Below are 17,031 nucleotides of genomic sequence, written 5' to 3' on the forward strand. Positions count from 1 at the left end.
CATCACAGGACACAGAGTTTCCTTCACTTGGTCCCCCTCACATATCTTTTACAGTAGAACCACCCTGAATGTGATAATTAATATGTCTTGTTGGGTCTGTCTGCTGCCTTGGGACCATCTGGGAAGGGGAGCTCTGAAGCCCATCTCTACCCTCTGTCTGCCAGATGGGACCCCTCCTAACCTGGGAAACCTGCAAGTCAGCTCCTCAGAGTCGCTTTGTTAAGTGCCTGACACTATGCTTCTCTGGTTGCAATGTAAAAGCTTTTGATAGTTGAGACCTCCGTTTCAAAGAGGGTTTCTCCTCCTGCCCTGCCTGCCTAAGAAATCAAGGACTCCGGGATATCTCCTGCCCTGGCCCCCAGCTCCCTCTGACACTGTGGATGTTAAGTAGGGTAGAATTGCCTGGTGCTGGGAAAATTGGGGGAATAGGCAGAAGAACTGGGGAGAGAGGACCATCTTAACAATGTATGTTTTTTAATGGAGGTGCCAGGGATTGAACTCAGGACCTCTGCACTATACCACTGAATTATACCCCCCCCCAAAATGTATCTTTTTATTATAAAATCAGAAAGTAAAAATTATAAACCTCTCACTTAGGAATAATCTCCACTCCTTAAGATCTTACATTTTCTTCTAGTCTTTTATGTTGTGAATGTCATTTCTATAGTGGCTGAAACCATAGAAGAGTTTTCAGAGTAGTTGAAACTATGTAAAGTGCTTTTCTCTTTCCCTTTCCCTCTCTCCCTCCCTGCATATCCTTCCTGATCACTGGTAACTGAGGTAAGTTCCTACCAGAGGGGAGGTGCAATTAGCAACTTAGTTATCCCCACTTCTCATCTCGATTCTTTAGTTGCGGCGCCTCATTTGGGCTCTGGCCAGGATGGGAGTTGGGTGCCAGCATTCGGCACCTTTTAAAGATGAGGAAACTTGATATTCAAGGAGATTTAGCGACTGGGCTCCCATGACACAGTTAGCGAACGCAGGGCCAGCACCGAAGCCCAGCCTTCAAAGCCCAGTTTCTGTGTCCCTGTTCTGTGACCCCTACCGGGTCTGGGGGATTTGACAGCAATCTCCTTGGGGTCTGATTTCAAGGGAGGGGAAGCAGTGGCAAGTGAATGGAGCCAGAAATAAAATCAGCTGGGAGAAGAGTAGGCGGCAGTAGGGTGGGCTGGCCCCACTGAGCCAACGCTGGGCTTTTTGGAGGGGCTGCAAGAAGCCTGGCCTGTTCTCCCGCAGGAGTGTGGGCGCTCGTGTTTTTAGCCACAGATTTTGTTTTCCTGGTGGGCCACTGGTCAGAGGGGCAGCCATAAGGCCCGCCCTGGAGAGCAGGGTTTGCCTTTCTAGGGTTTTGTGTGTGAGTGGGAAGGGGCACTGGATCCAGGATACAGTGGGGTCCCAGGGCTCCCACAAAACGGCACAGAGTCTCTGACGAAGACAGTCCTTGGGCATCACTGGCTGCTCTGCCATCAGCCCCTCCCAGACCTTCTCCTTGGGTTTCTAAATGTCTCTTTATTCCTTTTCTCTGGAAAGAAGAAAAGAATATCTTCAACTGCACTGTGTGGGTGTCTGCCGTCTGGGGGCTCTGTGTGCACTAATGTGTCCGTGCTCCTGAGCTGTCCAGGCCCCCTGTGGCAGGCCCTGCCCTGCGTGGGATGCCAGGACGAGCATCTCAGCACGTGGCCCCTGGGACACTTTGGTGATCCCTGCAATGAGCCACTCAGTTCTTATTCCACAAGCGTTTACTGGAGAGCTACTGAGTGCTAGAGAGAGATGTGACCTGACCGCACTGGATTCTGGGGACTGGATCCAGAGGTAAATCTCAGAGTCTGGGCCTGCCCCACGGGTCCCAGCAGCCACTGCAGATGGGGCAGGCAGTGGTGGGGAGAAAGGGGAAACCAAATCGGCGGTGCTGGTGAACCTCATCCTGCCACAAAGCCCTTTCCCTGCCTCCCAAAAGACCCCAATTCTGTTGGATGTCTTCCTGCAAATAAACAACGGAGTTTATCCAGACAGAGGCCTCAAGTCAGAGGAGATTTGAGCCAGAGGAGATTATGAAAGTTTACTGTGTTAAGATAAGAAAGTACGAAGCCGGATGCAGCACCGAATAATCATCATGACTTTAAGGCAGTAATGATTACTTTGTGTGGGGAGGGTGGGGGATGAGTTTCTTCCAAAACATAAAGATAGTGTTCCTGTACAGTTTGTAAACCCACATTCTTGACAGGCCGCTTAAAGGAAAATTGTGTAAAATCTGATTTTAAGTTGTAATTCTTCTGCGTCTCCAAGAATTAGTATTTCCCGTAAACAGAAATGCTAAAATGTACATCTATATGTCAGTTCTCCTGTAAGGAGAGCCACTCTTCTTTATGAGTTTATATGCTTTGCAATTAGTTAGGTGTTACAACAACTTTCTGTTTTGAAAATATGATGATAATAAAAAATAGCTGCTTTTTAAAATATCCTAGTGTGAGAAAATAAAAAGGTGACAATCCTATGTTAATCTTTATTATTCTAAAATATTACTAGTAATATAATAATACTATTATATTATTTTATTATATAATATACAACTTATTATATAATAATATTATAGTATTACTATTAATTACTATTATAAATCTAAAAATTTAGTATTTAAATGGCAGAGCAAATATGTAACTGCTTCTTTCTTCTTAGGAAATCACCACCACCACCCCACACTCCCCAAAATCAAGAAACAGAAATGCAACTTCATCTGTGATGAAACTAAGCAGCATCTATGATCTGAGCTGCGGTATCTGGGGAAAGGCTACCAATCTGCTGCTATTCAAACACGAGTGCACAGAGATGCTTACAGAGATGGCGGGACCAGAATCAGCAGAGCCAGGTTTGGCCCTTACAAGAAGATGAGGGGTAAAAAAAGAAGTTGAGACTGGGATGCTGGGACAGCATTCACTCAGAGTCCCCATATTTGCAGGAAGCAGGCTGTCGGTGAGCCAGGATGGGAGAGTTTCCACATTGCAGTATAAGTGGCCCCGCAGCTGTGGCTATCTGCTAGCTAGACAGAAACAAAGCCACTACTCATCCACTCAAATAAGCTTGAGTCTTTAGAAACTGCACTGTGATGCAGGGAGAATCCCTGCCAGCTCGGTGTGTCAGATATCAGTTGCTGAGTAACAAACAATCCTAAACATAGTAGCTTAAAAGAATAGCTATTTTATTTGCTGAAGACCCTGAGGGTCAGCAGTTTGTTCTGGGTTCAGCTGGACAGGTCTTTGGGTGGTCTCTCCCGGGGTCACTCACGGGGCAGAAGTCTTCCTGTTGTTCGGCTGGGGCTGGTCCAAGATGGCCTCCCTTGTGTGTCTGGCAGTGGGAGCTGGAAAAAGAAATTCAAGGAATTCTGCCAGCTTCAAACTTTCTCCATAACAATGTACAAGACTAGAAGTTAAAAGAGCAATGCTTTCCAAGTGTTAAAAGGAAAAAAGTGACCTGAAAATAAGGCTCCAGAAAAATGTTTTTAAGTGTACAAGAATTCAGGGAATATAGCTTCCATATGCTTTCTTTGAATTAATCACGAAAAGGTGAAGTTTAGCCAACTGTTATGGGCTGGATTGTGTATGCCGCCCCCCAACCCCAAATATTCACATGTCAAAGGCCTCATCCCCTAGTGCCCCAGAATGTGACTGTGTTTGGAGACTGGGTCTTTAAAGAGGTAATTAAGCTAAAATGAGATCATTAGGGTGGGCCCAAATTCAGTATGACTGGAATCCCTATAAGAAGAGGAAATTTGGACACAGACACACACAGAGGGAAGACAAGGGGAAGATACAGGGAGAAACTTGTCATCTAGGAGCCAAGGAGAAGCCTCAGAAGGAACCAGCCCTGTGGACACCTTGTTCTCAGACTTCTCGCCTCCAGGACTATGAGACAATACATTTCTGTTGTTTAAGCCACCCAGTCTGTGCCTCTTTATTATGACAGCTTTAGAAATATAATACACCAGCTAAAAAAAATTACTAAAATTTGAAAAAAGAAATGGGACGAGCGTTGAACCATTTCACACTAAGGCTAAGTCTAACACAAATGTGGGCAATGTGTTACACATCGGCCGAACACTTGTAAGCAATATACATCTGGCTTTAAGTGACCTGGGCTCCACTTGTACCCAGGTCCCCAAAAAACCGTCATGTTGTGCCAGCCAGTTGCGTTCAGCGGGCCATGCTGGGCTCCATGGTAATGAATAACTTTCACAGCGGGTTCTAGAGAGTCCTAGGCATTTGGAATAAGAGTCTCAGGGACTTCCAGGAAAATGAGGGGGCTAGCCTGTAGGGCCTGGACCCTTGTCCACAGCATGGGCAGCCCCAGGGCTTCTCAGAGAGATTCATGGAGAGGAGTTTGCTGCGTGCTGAGGTAGGCCTGAATCCCAGTAACCTGGATCATTTCTGAATTTCCATCTGAGTCAAAAAGCTATCAGCATCAGCCTTAAGAAAATGTAAGGGCATGTTGGTAACTTATATGGGCTTTGTCACCACCCACACTCCTAGCCAGGCTAGGCTCCTCCTCCCTCAGGACGGGCCTGTCCCGGGAGATGCAGCTGTTGAGGGCAACAGGGGGAGCGGTGATCAGAGGAGCCGATTAGGGGGCAGATGCCTGGAGCTGGTTGCCTGGCTCTGGGCAGCCTGGGGGGAAGGGCTCAGAGTGACCGCCAGCCCTGATGGACGGGAATGGGCTCTGCTGGAGGCACGGTTGCCAAAACAAACCTTTGTCACGGTGACTCGTCTCCCTCCTCCTCAGCCAATGGCTCTCACAACCAGACCTCTGGGGGGCCAGGAATTTTCCTTAATAAGCAGACAAACAGCAAATAGCTTCTAAGAGGCTGACCTAAATTTTTCCCTCAAACTCTTCTTAAGGAGCCTCATGGACCCCGACATCCCTCACGTAAGAGGTGCCATTACAAGCCTCGTGTTTTCGGGGGAGAAGCCTTCTCTCCCTTGTGAGGACGTCTGGAAGGTTTTGCTGGAGTATGATGTTCTCGAGGCACGTGCAGAGTGTGGGGGAGGGAGGGAGGGATGGCCAGAGAGCCTGGCCAGCATGCTCCGCTGGGACTCACATTCGGATGCAGTAGTCCTTTCCCTTCCAGGAAGTTTCAGACAAGTTCACAGACCACCATGAGCTTACAAACAAACTGTTAATACAGGAGCTTCCAGCTGGGCTGGGGCAGGAAAGGGAGAAACCCTGAGGCCATGCACCAAACAGAAAATGAAAAACAACTGGTCCTCCGAAGACTGGGGGGCTGAGCGTTAACCTGAGGGCTGGGGAGCCCAGGGGCCACGGGACATGGTCAGGGCTCCCCAGAGGCTTCGGACACAGGCGAGCGTCAGGCTGTGGAAGGCAGCCAGGATGAGCGAGGTCTGCTTTACTGGGTCTCTAATGGCTCCTCTGAGACCCAGTGCTGGAGAAGAACTAGTAGAGCCGCCGGCTGCCTGATTGAATCCCCCAGCGCAACTTAGATGTGCTTTCCCTGTGATTTAAGAGCCTCGGTTGCCTCGGAAAGGGAACGCAGTACAGATGGCCCATAAAACTGCCATACTTCGGGGTCTGGAAAAATCTTCTTCAGAGAGTCAGGACAGCCCCAAGAGGTGACCAGGTCCCCCAGAGCTCAGCCAGGGGAGCAGCTGTCACCAGGACGTCAGGGTCAGTGAGCAAGACACCTAATCAGGGCTGTGGATTTCCAGAAGGGTGGGTGCACCATGGTCCCTCACAGAGAGCCTGAGACCCAGGAGTCCTCCCAGAGGGGGCCATCACTGTGTCTGTTGGCTGGGAAGCAAGAGGAGGACCTTCTGGGGGATGGTCCACGCAGGTCCCATGCTTTGCCATGGAGGATTCGGTGCTAACAGACCCCACAACTCCCACCTGAGCCAGAGACTTGTATGGTCAGAACTTTCTGGAAGCCTGTGCTCTTGTCATGTGCTAGTTTGAGTGAGCAGGTTACTCTTTTCCTCCCCTCCCCCATTTAGAGCACCACTTGGTTATTCATTTCTGTATTCATTCATTCAACAAATACTCCATCCCTAAGCGATATAAAACAACTGCCACGAGGACAATAATGGTGACGTGGTCTGGTGCTGCGGCGGCTGCTGTAGTGACAAGAACAGGGGTGGACCCTGTCTTCCTAGAGCAACTGTTTGATGGAGGAAATATAGGCGATCTCTTTGATTTAGTTCACACTCACATAGTCTCTGCTATGCACAGGGCACTGTTTTAAGCACCTAACACATTCAATCCTCTTCACAGTCCCATGAAATAGGTGATAATAATATTCCCATTTTACAGAAGAGAAAACAGAGGCACGAAGACAATAAAGTAACCTGCCCAGAACCACAGCTAGGAAGAAGTTAGTTGCAGGGGCAGTCTGGCTCTAGCACCCATGCCCTTAAAGTTTACACCATTACGCAGACAAATGCAAACCTATAGACTACATGAGTATGAAGAGTCTGCTTGGTGATTGGAAAGAACAAAGAGGGGATATTTCACAGAGGTTGGGAGTCAGAGTGGATTTCTCTGAAGTGGTGACAGAAAGAGGAAGTCTAATCCAAGAGAGGAAAATTGCAAAAGCAAAGCCCTAGGGTGAGAAAAGCCTTGCTGAATCACACACCTTGGAAGGGGATCAGTGCTGTCAGAGGGAGGTGGGAGCAGCGGAGGACATGATGGGGAGAGACGAGGCTGGAGGGCAGGCAGGGTCAAGCTGTACTCAGTTTCATTTGGAAGTTTCCTAGGTAATGTAAAAGAGAATGGGGGGTAGTTTGTCTTTAAGAAAGCAAGCATATCAAATAGAATGATCACGTAGGGAAGCTGCAAGTTTTCATTTTGAAAAGGGCCCTGTTGCACATTTCACATATGCTTCATCCTCCCAACCGTTACCCTGTAAGAAAACGGATCAAATGAACCCTTTAGTGACTTCTCCCCACACCTCTTTTATACCCATTCCCCTTCCTTTGTTAAAGCTACCGACACCTCAGTTCTGTTCTGGGAGGCCATGCATCCAGCCCCGGCAAGCACCCCCTGTCTCAGGCTGCCCCGTGACCAAGGATGGCCGTGTACACTTTCCTGGCCAATGAGACATCAGTGGAAATTTGCTGGGTGCTCTGGGAAGCCTTTTGCTTTTTCCAACAAGAGGCATAAATGTGGGTCCATCACCACTTTCTCTTCCTCTCTAACTGGAAAGGGACATGATGTCCGTAGCTACAAGAGCCATCGTGCAACTGTGATATAACAAGCATAGAGGAAAAGACAAGAGACTGTGAAGCTGGCCCCAAACCAGTGCCAGCAGCCACCCATAGCTAGACTGGTTATGGGAATGGGAGGTAAACTCATTCATTTCAGCCATTTCTGTTACTGAGAATTCTATTACTTCTATGCTCTTCGTAAAGAATTCACCTATTACACTCTGAGCAAACTGAAGATGAAAAAAATATCAGATTTACCGAGAGGAGATTTAAACCCAAATTCACCTGAATCTGCCTCCAATGCTCCTTCACGAAGAAGAATTCTTCCCTTGCCTACAGGGACTTCTACGTATATTTAGTTTTCTTGGCATTACACCTGCCAACCACCAAATGTGCATTGCTCAGAGCCCCTTCCAGGAAGCCACGATTTGAATCAGGTGACCCCATCATCTTCTAGGGACAAGACATTAAGTCCTTGACCCAATAGTGTCAATGTACAGACTGGCCAAAAGCCCATGACTTGGTCTGCTGTAGAAAAGATGAGTTGGCCAAATAAGGATTTCTGTTGTAGGGATTTGAACTAGGTGGCTCTGGGAGATGATTAAGAAAGGAAACAGTGGAGCTGAAGTGGGAAGGTCAGGATGGTGAGAAGCCTTGGGAAGGGTCTTGTGTGAGCTAAATTTATGAGGAAGTGGAAACTATGAGAAGCGGAGGTTGTGATGCAGAGAAAGCACATGTGAAGCAGAGAAGTTGGGCTCATGAACCAAGATCAGGGCAGTGGGAGCAGCCAGCCCAGTGCAAGCATTACCTGGACAGAGTTTAAAAGTGGTCTTGTAATAACCTCTAATGAAAAAGAATATAAAAAAGAATATATATGTATAACTGAATCTCTTTGCTGTACAGTAGAAACTAACACAACATTGTAATTCAACTATACCTCAATAAAAATAAAAAATTTTTTAAAAGTGATCATGAAACCCACCCCTAATTGACCTGCTTTTACCATCACCATGCCCTGCCAAATCTAAACAAGGTCAGTAAAGCAACCTTTTGTTGATCTAAGTTCCAAACTATTGCTGAAGTTATTGTTGAGTTTTAATAGTATATGTGGAAGCTCTGAAGTAGCATGCTTTTCATAACTAACCCTTCAAGAAACACTGTTCTACACAGAAGTTAATTCAGAGGAATTCCAGTTAGCGGCCAGTCCTAACACGTGTCGACTCAGCTACACATATTCATTTCAAGGATAAAGTTTTCACAGTTTAAAACTGTTGGAGCTGAAAGCTGAACTGCAGCCCAATGATTACATGCAAGGGCTCTGAATTTTCAAGGCTCATTTCTCCAAAAGCCTGGATTATGACACACGTCTGTATTTAAATAGTAAATTCAAAACAGTCCATGTCAGCACAATGTTTGTAAAGAAGAAACACTAAACTAGGGTCACTTCAATTCTGTCATTGCACGTGACCACTGGAGTTTTAAATCTGTGTTTAAAATCTAAAACCATGGAGTGTATTATTTTCACTTGGTAAGTGCAAAGTTAAATTCATTTGTGTAATATTTTACAAGTCATAGCAGCGTACTGGAAAAAGCATTACGTTATAATTTCAAAGTTTCAGTTTCACCTTCTATAAAACAGAGATGAAATGACCTCCATCACGGATTACGTGTCTTTCTGCAGATCAATCTAGTGATATTTACCCAACTTGAGTCATCCAAGTACCACTTCTGTTGTTTTCATCATATCTGTCTGTTACTGGATTTCAGAGTCCAGAGTGCTCACCATTATACCATGGAACCGCCTGTTACCTATTCTACTATTTACCTAGTATTTTCCTTTAACACTTCATAATTTTTTCACTTTTTAATGCACAATAAAATAATCACATAGCTATTAAAAAGTTTATCTCCCTCTATATAATTCCTAAAATCATCTCACATGCTGTTTTTTTGGAACTGAGATAATCAAAACATAGTAAGTAGCAGAATATCCTATACAAGTGTAATGACAGAGTTATACTTTCAAGCATTATTCAGAAATTTTATTTGGGGGATAACTATTCAAAAAAAAACTTCCAAGGCCAGATATATATGTTCAAAACATCCTGATTACCTACAAGTTTGTACATTTGTTCAACAGATACCTCGTGAGCATGCAGTATCTGTTAAGCATTGTGCAGAGCTCTGGGGATACAGGATGAACAAAACAGATGCACATCCACAGTCCAGTGGAATAGCAGAGATCTAACGAGAAATTACACGGATGATTACTTAATTACAAATATTACACGGGCTGCAAAGGACTTGCATTTCTAGAGTTAGTGGCCATCTCCCCAGTTACGTTTTATAAGTTCACTAAACTGAATATTCTGTGGCAGTTAACACCATGACTGCAAATATTGGACCCTCTTCCTACTGAGTGCTTAGGTCAGTGTCCCCTTCCCTTGAATCTGGGCTCTTAACCAATAGAATTCAGCAAATGATGCTATGTGACCTCTGAGGGTAGGTATATCAGTCACATGTAGTTTCACAACAAATTACCCCCAAAATCAGTCACTTAAGATAACAAGATTTATTGTGCATAGTCTCTGAGTCAGGAATTTGGGAGTGGCTTAACTGGTGATTTTTGCCGCTGGGTCTCTTATGAGGTCTCAGTCAAGTTATCAGCCAGGGCTACAGTCATATGAAAGCTTGGTGGGGGATGGAGGATCTGTTTCTAAATTGGCTCACTCACTGGCTGCTGGCAGGAGCCTCGGTGCTTGAGTATCATGGTGGCTGGCTTCCCCCAGAGCAAGTAACCTGAGAGAGAGAGCAAGGAGGAAGGCACGATGCATTTATGTCTCAGTCTCAAAAATCACACACCATCCCTTCTACAACATCCTATTATTAGAAGTGAGTTGCTAAGTATATTCCAAGCTCAAGGGAGGGGAATTAGGTGTCACTATTTGAAGGAAGGAGTATCAAATATATGTGGACCTATTTTAATATCAACGTACCTTTCAGAAAAAGTGATGCAGCATCCGTGCAGTTCGCTGGTTAGGCAGAAGTTGCACAGAACACTTCCTCCATAAGCTGCCATGTAAAACATCCACAGAGTCCAAGGCTGCCACGCTGTGAGGAAGCCCAGCCCACATGCAAAGACCCACTGGCTCACCAGTTGACAGCCCAGCCTAGGTCCCAGCAAGCGGTCAACATCGATGCAAGAAAGATGAATAGATGCTTGCAGATGATTCCAGCTCTCGATTGTTGAGACACCCTCAGCCATCATCTCTCCAAGCTGTTGAATTTTCCCAGCTTCCCAGACATAGGTTGTCCCTAATTCTAAAATCAGATTCTTCTCAGTGTAGAAGGTGAGACAGTATAGCTCAGTGATTACATTCAGGGGCTCTGGATTTCCAGGGCCAGGATCCACTCTCTGCTCTGCTGCTTCAAGCCACATGACCTTAGGCAATTTGTGTTAGCTCTCTGTGCTCAGGGTGCCTCATATCCACGTTAGGAAGATGAGTACAGGCGGCCCTTTCTATCCGTGGATGCAGAACTCCTGGGTACGCACAGGGCCAATTGTAAGGGACTTGAGCCTCCACGGATTTTGGTATCCACCGGGCTCTACAGATAGAGATGACTGTAAATAAGTAAGTGGTTTTTGAAGACTGAATAGAGAAATAAATTCAAAGTTCTCAGTACATAATGTGTGCCAGATATTATTATTGTTGTTGTTGTTATTTTTAAATTCTCATTAAATCTGTTTCTCTTTCAGTATTTCCCATATCAGCTCATGTCACTCCAGGCTCAACATTTGGAAAAAAAATAAAAAAGATTTCAGCTCCTCCTATTTCACCATTTTTATGGCTTTATTGAGATATAATTGACACATAAAATTATGTATATTTAAGGTATACAACTGGATATTTGATATACATATAACACCACAATGAAGTTAATTAACATACCCATCACCCCACATAGTTACCAGTGTCTTTTGTGCGTGTGTGTATGATGAGAAATTTAAGATCTATCCTCTTAGCGAATTTCAAGTATACAATGTGATATTATTAACTTTAGTCACATTGCTGTACATTAGTATCTCCAGAACTTATTAATCTTGCATAACTGAAACTTTGTACCCTTTGACCAATATCTTCCCATTTCCTCCACCCCACAGCCCTTGGCAACCACCATTCTACTCCCTGCTTCTATGAGTTTGGCTATTTCGGTTCTTTGCAGCATCATTCACAATAGCCAAAACGTGAAAACAACCTAAATGCCTGTTGACAGGTGAATGGATAAAGGAAATGTAGTGCATATATACAATAAAATATTATTCAGGGTTTAAAAAGAAAGAAATCCTGCCACTTCAACAACATGGATATACTTGGGGGATATATACTAAGTGAAGCAAACCAGACACAGAAGACACATAGTGCATGAACTCACTTACATGTGGAGTCTAAAATAGTCACCAGCTAGTTATAATTGGTGTCACGTTTTGTTGATTCTACCTCCATAGTTTCCATTATCTTTTCAGTCTCAAAGCCAGTTAAGGAGTGGGCCAAGTTCTCTATGGACACCAAGTAGTGAAAACGGAAAAATAAACACCACTGGGAACCATGAAGGAACTGCATCTACGGAAGAAGAGTGCCGAGCAGAGTCGGGAGGGAGGCTTGGAGAAGCTGGTGGTGTGGTCGTGTGATAGGACTCCTCAGAAGACTGTGGGTGGAAACACTTTGAGTAACTTCTGCCTCATCTGCTTGAAGGCAATGACTTGCTTGGAATTACCCTCTTGTCTCCAACCTGTGATCTGGAACGTGAGTGGGCTTGAGACTGACTTTGACCGTGGAGAGGAAGACATACATACTTTAAAGGATGGTGGAATAATCAAATGGAAAAAGTGTGGCTCCCTAAGTGACCTCATAAAGCAGGTTTCCCAGCAGCCCTGACAGGCCAGACAGTTGCGAGACAGAGCGAGAGAGACAACGAAGTAATCTTCTCTTGGATTTCAGAGTCTCTGTGTTATATTTGCTCAGCCATTCTACTAATACCGGCATCCCTGCAACCTGCTCCTTCTGTTGGCTGAGGCGGGATGGGCAGGGAGTAGGGTTGGGGGGAAGACAACCCACTTTCTCAGATACAGTGCTGGTGGGTCAAGACCTCAGAGCAGAAAATGTGCACATGTCTAGACAGATAACCTAAGAGAGCCCCGCGCAGCACCGTCACCCTGGCCAGGAGCAGAAGCTGTACAATAAACCCGTGTTCCCCAGAGGAGCGCAGGAGCAGCTGTGGGAACTAGAAAGAGCCTGGTGGTTAGAATCTGTGCGGACACCGCCCCACGTCAGATGGGAGTAAGAGCAGCAAGGCAGATACAGTGTGGAGAGATGCAGCTGAGCCGAATCTCAGAAGTAATCCCAGGGCGAGGGTAGGAGATCTGAAATGGCAGAGACTAGGTTTCTGCGACCCTCCCAAATAAAGATTTTAAAAATATATAAGGCCAAGTGTAGAAGCAGAAAGTTGAATGTCTTGCATGTCTGAATTTGGCAACTGAGATTTGTACGCACTCCAGCAATTATAAGAGGACCAGCAGTGATTTGTTGAGAGCTGACTGAGTGTTCTCAACACCTCAGTTATGATGGTATTAATACTTGCCGACTGTTGGATGAGAAAACAGAATCTTAGAGACGTTACGTAACACGGCCAAGATCTCCCAGTCACTAAGTGGTAGGGCCAGGATTCCAACCCAAGAAGTTTGGTCTGGATCCCAGACTCTTAATGAATTAATTAAGTTCAAGGGTAAACACAACTTCAGTCTCTTTAGGGATTCTGTTGTTTGAGGTTGGATTGCCTATAAAGGATTGCTGTTATATAAAATTTTTTGACATCTAATACACATACAGAAAAGTGCACGTGAGTATATGATTCTAAATTTTCACACACTGAACACATGTGTATAACCAGCACCCAGAACAAAAAAAGAACATGACCAGAACCCCAAAGTCCCCCACTGTCACCATTTCGGTCACTACTCCCACTCAAAGCTAGTCACTATCCCTGAGTCCACTAGTCTGTGCTCCGTAGAATCAGAGGTCAGTTCTTCCAGACTTTTCCTTTATGGTCTGGTTCGAAACCAGCAGCCTCCATTTCTCTTTTTAAAGCTATTTCATCACAGAGAAGAAACCAAACTTCACACGCTCAATTTACCAGCTTTCCTCTCTCTGTTGGAGTTTTTTAGGTCAATTCTACTTGGCAAATATTTACTCAGCTATAAGCTGGGTACTTTGTGTTTACTGAGCCATGAGTTAGAGAAACAAATTAGACAATCATGTTCCTGGCTCCGAAAATAGCCAAGGAATACGACTGGGTGCCGGTGTGTTCTTACATCTCTTTGGAGACTGTGAAGAGCTAAATGCATGCAAGATGGCCTTGTGGATTGTACATGGATGGGGTGCTGATGCCTGATAAGGTACAACTGGCATCTTAGGGTGTCTGGACCAAGTGCTTTTACAAGGATCCACTAAGTTCCCTGGGTGATGCTGAAAATAGGTCCAGTGCTAGTCTGGGTCACACTTTGGGGGGCATGTTTTCCAAAGCAGCTGATGACAAATTGTTAAAGTTAAACTTGTCCTCTGTGTTTTCCAAAAGTTTTGGAGTCATCATAAAAATGTCTCAGGGACAGGAATTGGGCCTAGATGTAGCCTCTCGTTGTCCGATGGCCTGCTTCCTGAGTGTATCCATCACCGCTCCCTGTAATTCTCCAGTCAAAACACTTACGTAGACTGCCTGCATGTGTGTGATGTGTGTGTCTGAGTTCATATGAGTGTGTGTATCCACAGAAAAATGTAGATTATATAGACAAACACAATTTTCACTTTAATTATCACATCGAAGGAGAATCTTTCCCCCATTTCCAGTTTTTAAAAGTCGTGCTTTACCATCAGGGGCCCTCATTTAGCCAGCAGCATCCCTTTCCAGTCTTGGGGTCTGACAAATGGAATAATAGAGGAAAAGGACATATCTGAAAAGAACTGCTGAAAGAGAAACAAAGGGAGCGGGAGGAGGGGGAGGACTTTGAAGATGTTGACACTGACGAGGAAAGTGTTGATCAGGAAGGTGACTGGAAGAAGCCAGGTATGTCCCGTGCAGAGGAGGCCTGCGAGCCACCGGCTGAGGAGCCTCAGGCGGGCGAGCAGCCAGCACGGCCTTTTTGTCTTGGATAAAATGACTGAAGGGGAAGATGATGCTGAGGACTTGAGTACAGACTGTGTAGGTAGAACCTTGTCCTTCTACAAGGATTTTTGTTTGTTTGCTTGTTTTAAACATTATGAGCAGACTGCTAAGCTGTTTGTGTGTGATGTGCCACTTGGTTGTGGTATGACATAAACTGTTTACATTTTGTGGGGAAAGAAAGTCGTTCTTTTGCTGTCATTACTTCCCAGAAGACAGAGCTCACGTTATTTCTGTTTTTTCATCTTTGAAAATCAATTGACCAGCTAACCTTTGGGTTGTCCACCAACACCCCCCTCCACCCTCCTCTTCGGCTCCTGGCTGCATCTTTGGGTTCTGCCAGTGGGGAGCAATCCTGGGAGATCAGGAAGAGGGGAGGAAAAAGGGTGGAGTGTAGGTTCCCCGGCTCCCTCCCAGCCACAGCCCCTAGGGCTGGCTGCGTCCTTCACCCAAGGTCCCGGCTGCTGTCACGCTGTCCTCTCCACACAGCTCTTGCTCTTTTTCCCTCTCTCTTTCCTTCTCCATCTCTCTCTCCAATCGTTCTCTTTCTCTCTCTCTGTAACTGCTCCCTCTTTTCCTTTCTTTAGGCTTGGGACTGGCAAAGTGACCCATTACACCACTCTGTCATTCTTTTATAAAACTTTCCTCAAAACACCTAGTCTGAATGCGCCGGCAGTACCTTGCTAGGACATCAACTGATACGGTAGCCAAATCCAGCCCTGAAACCCGGGTACTGACATTCAAGGCACGGCCCTCCCGGGCTGGTTGATCAAGATACTATCTCATTTCTTCAACTAGGGGTTATTTGGAGGTATTTTGGTTCTTATAAGGGGCCCAGGCAAAACGATGTCACCCTTCCTCTTCATTTATATATGTACGTACATTTTCCACGAATTAGGTGATCTTTCACCTTTCAGGAAGGGGCTTGCAGACCCAAATTAGCTTTTGTGAGATTTTATAAAATGTTTAAACCTAAAAACAAAAATGCACACACAGAGGAGCAGACAGAAGCCTGACAGATCACCATTAAAAATGTATTAACACTTTAAGCATGACTTTGTGTGTATCCTCCAACCTCTGCAATTCCAACTTCCCCTGTTTGTGCAGCCCCTCCCACGTGTGCCAGGGCTTCAGGAATACGCCACCTCTGTTCACTACTGCCTTATCATTTTGCGTCCTTACCCAGATGTACGTTGACTGAGTGTTTCCCTCATAGCATAAGGATATACGCATATCCATCCTTAACTGAAAATAGGAGGGAAAATGCATGAGATTTTTTTCACATCTCTTCACCACAAAGAGCTGCTATTATCAGCATTACTATTTTTGAAGCTTGGAAGTCATCGTAATAGTAGAAATGTTTACTTAATTAATCCCTTAATTAAGTCATGCTGTGCCACTGTTATCAACTCTTCAGCTGCACTTACCAAGCTGTTGTTCAGGCTTCTCAAGAAACACTTGCATCCCATGTGAGGAAATAGAAAGGGATGGAGTAGAGTTATCTGGGATAAGGAAGGGGTTTTGTAGTACGTGCTTGGGCTCTCTTGGACTAGTGGCATGGAGAAGTGAAGGGAAAAGGTGTTAGAGAAAATAAATGAGTGATTTTGCATTAACTTAGAAACTGAACTAAGGGGAGGTACAATAAAAAAGAAAGGTAAAAGGAATTTGAATTGAGGTCAGCACTAGCAGAGCACGATGCTGCTGTCCTCGACTTTGGACAAGGTAGGCTGCAGAATTCCTGGACCCTCTAAGGAAAGTTCACGTTGGCCAGCAGGTGGCATTCACATGTTTAGAATAACCCGGGACATCACAGACAGCCATTAGCCTTACTGGTTGCTTCCTCGGTCCACCATTCTCATTTCAGATTCTGCTTTGGGATCATTTTAGTATTCCATGCAGTTTGTCAGTGCTCATGATGACTGATCAAAATCATGGCTCAAAGTAGTTACCATTGTTGAATGGGTGTGTGGTTTCCCTTCCATTATTTAAGAATTAACACTGAGAGCTCATTCTTACTTTTCTCTCCTTGGGAACTTGACACTATCTGCCTTAGAAATATCATGAATTATATCCCAGGTAAATGTTTCTCACAAAACGAATGAGTAGAACAAGAACTTGGCCAGTTGGGGGTTTGCTTTGGTTTTCTTGTTTGGTAGATTTAAACAAAGCTTAACTACATTTTCTTTTCCAAGCAAGACTAACATTGAGCAAGCCATGTTAGATTACAATGATAAGAGATGATATATATTTTCACAGGTCCTTCTGTTGTAGGTTTTCATTCTATTTAATATGCGTTTAAGTCTCTGAGTTTGCCCAGCAAGAGCTATAAGAAATACAAATATGATCCCTTTATAAACTTTTTTTAATTCTTATTTTTTATAGAAGTGTAGTTGATTTACAATGTTAGTTTCAGGTGTACAGCATAGCAATTCAATTACACATATATATAGATATATTTTTCAGATTCTCTTCCATTAGAGCTCATTACAGGAAATTGAATATAGTTCCCTGTGCTATACAGTAGGTCCTTGTTGTTTATCTCTTTTAAAAATATTAATGTGTATCTGTTAATCCCAAACTCCTAATCTACCCCTCCCCACTTGTCCTTTCC

The sequence above is a fragment of the Camelus ferus genome, chromosome 3 (assembly GCF_009834535.1).
Source record: "Camelus ferus isolate YT-003-E chromosome 3, BCGSAC_Cfer_1.0, whole genome shotgun sequence".
NCBI classification, from domain to species: Eukaryota; Metazoa; Chordata; class Mammalia; order Artiodactyla; family Camelidae; genus Camelus; species Camelus ferus.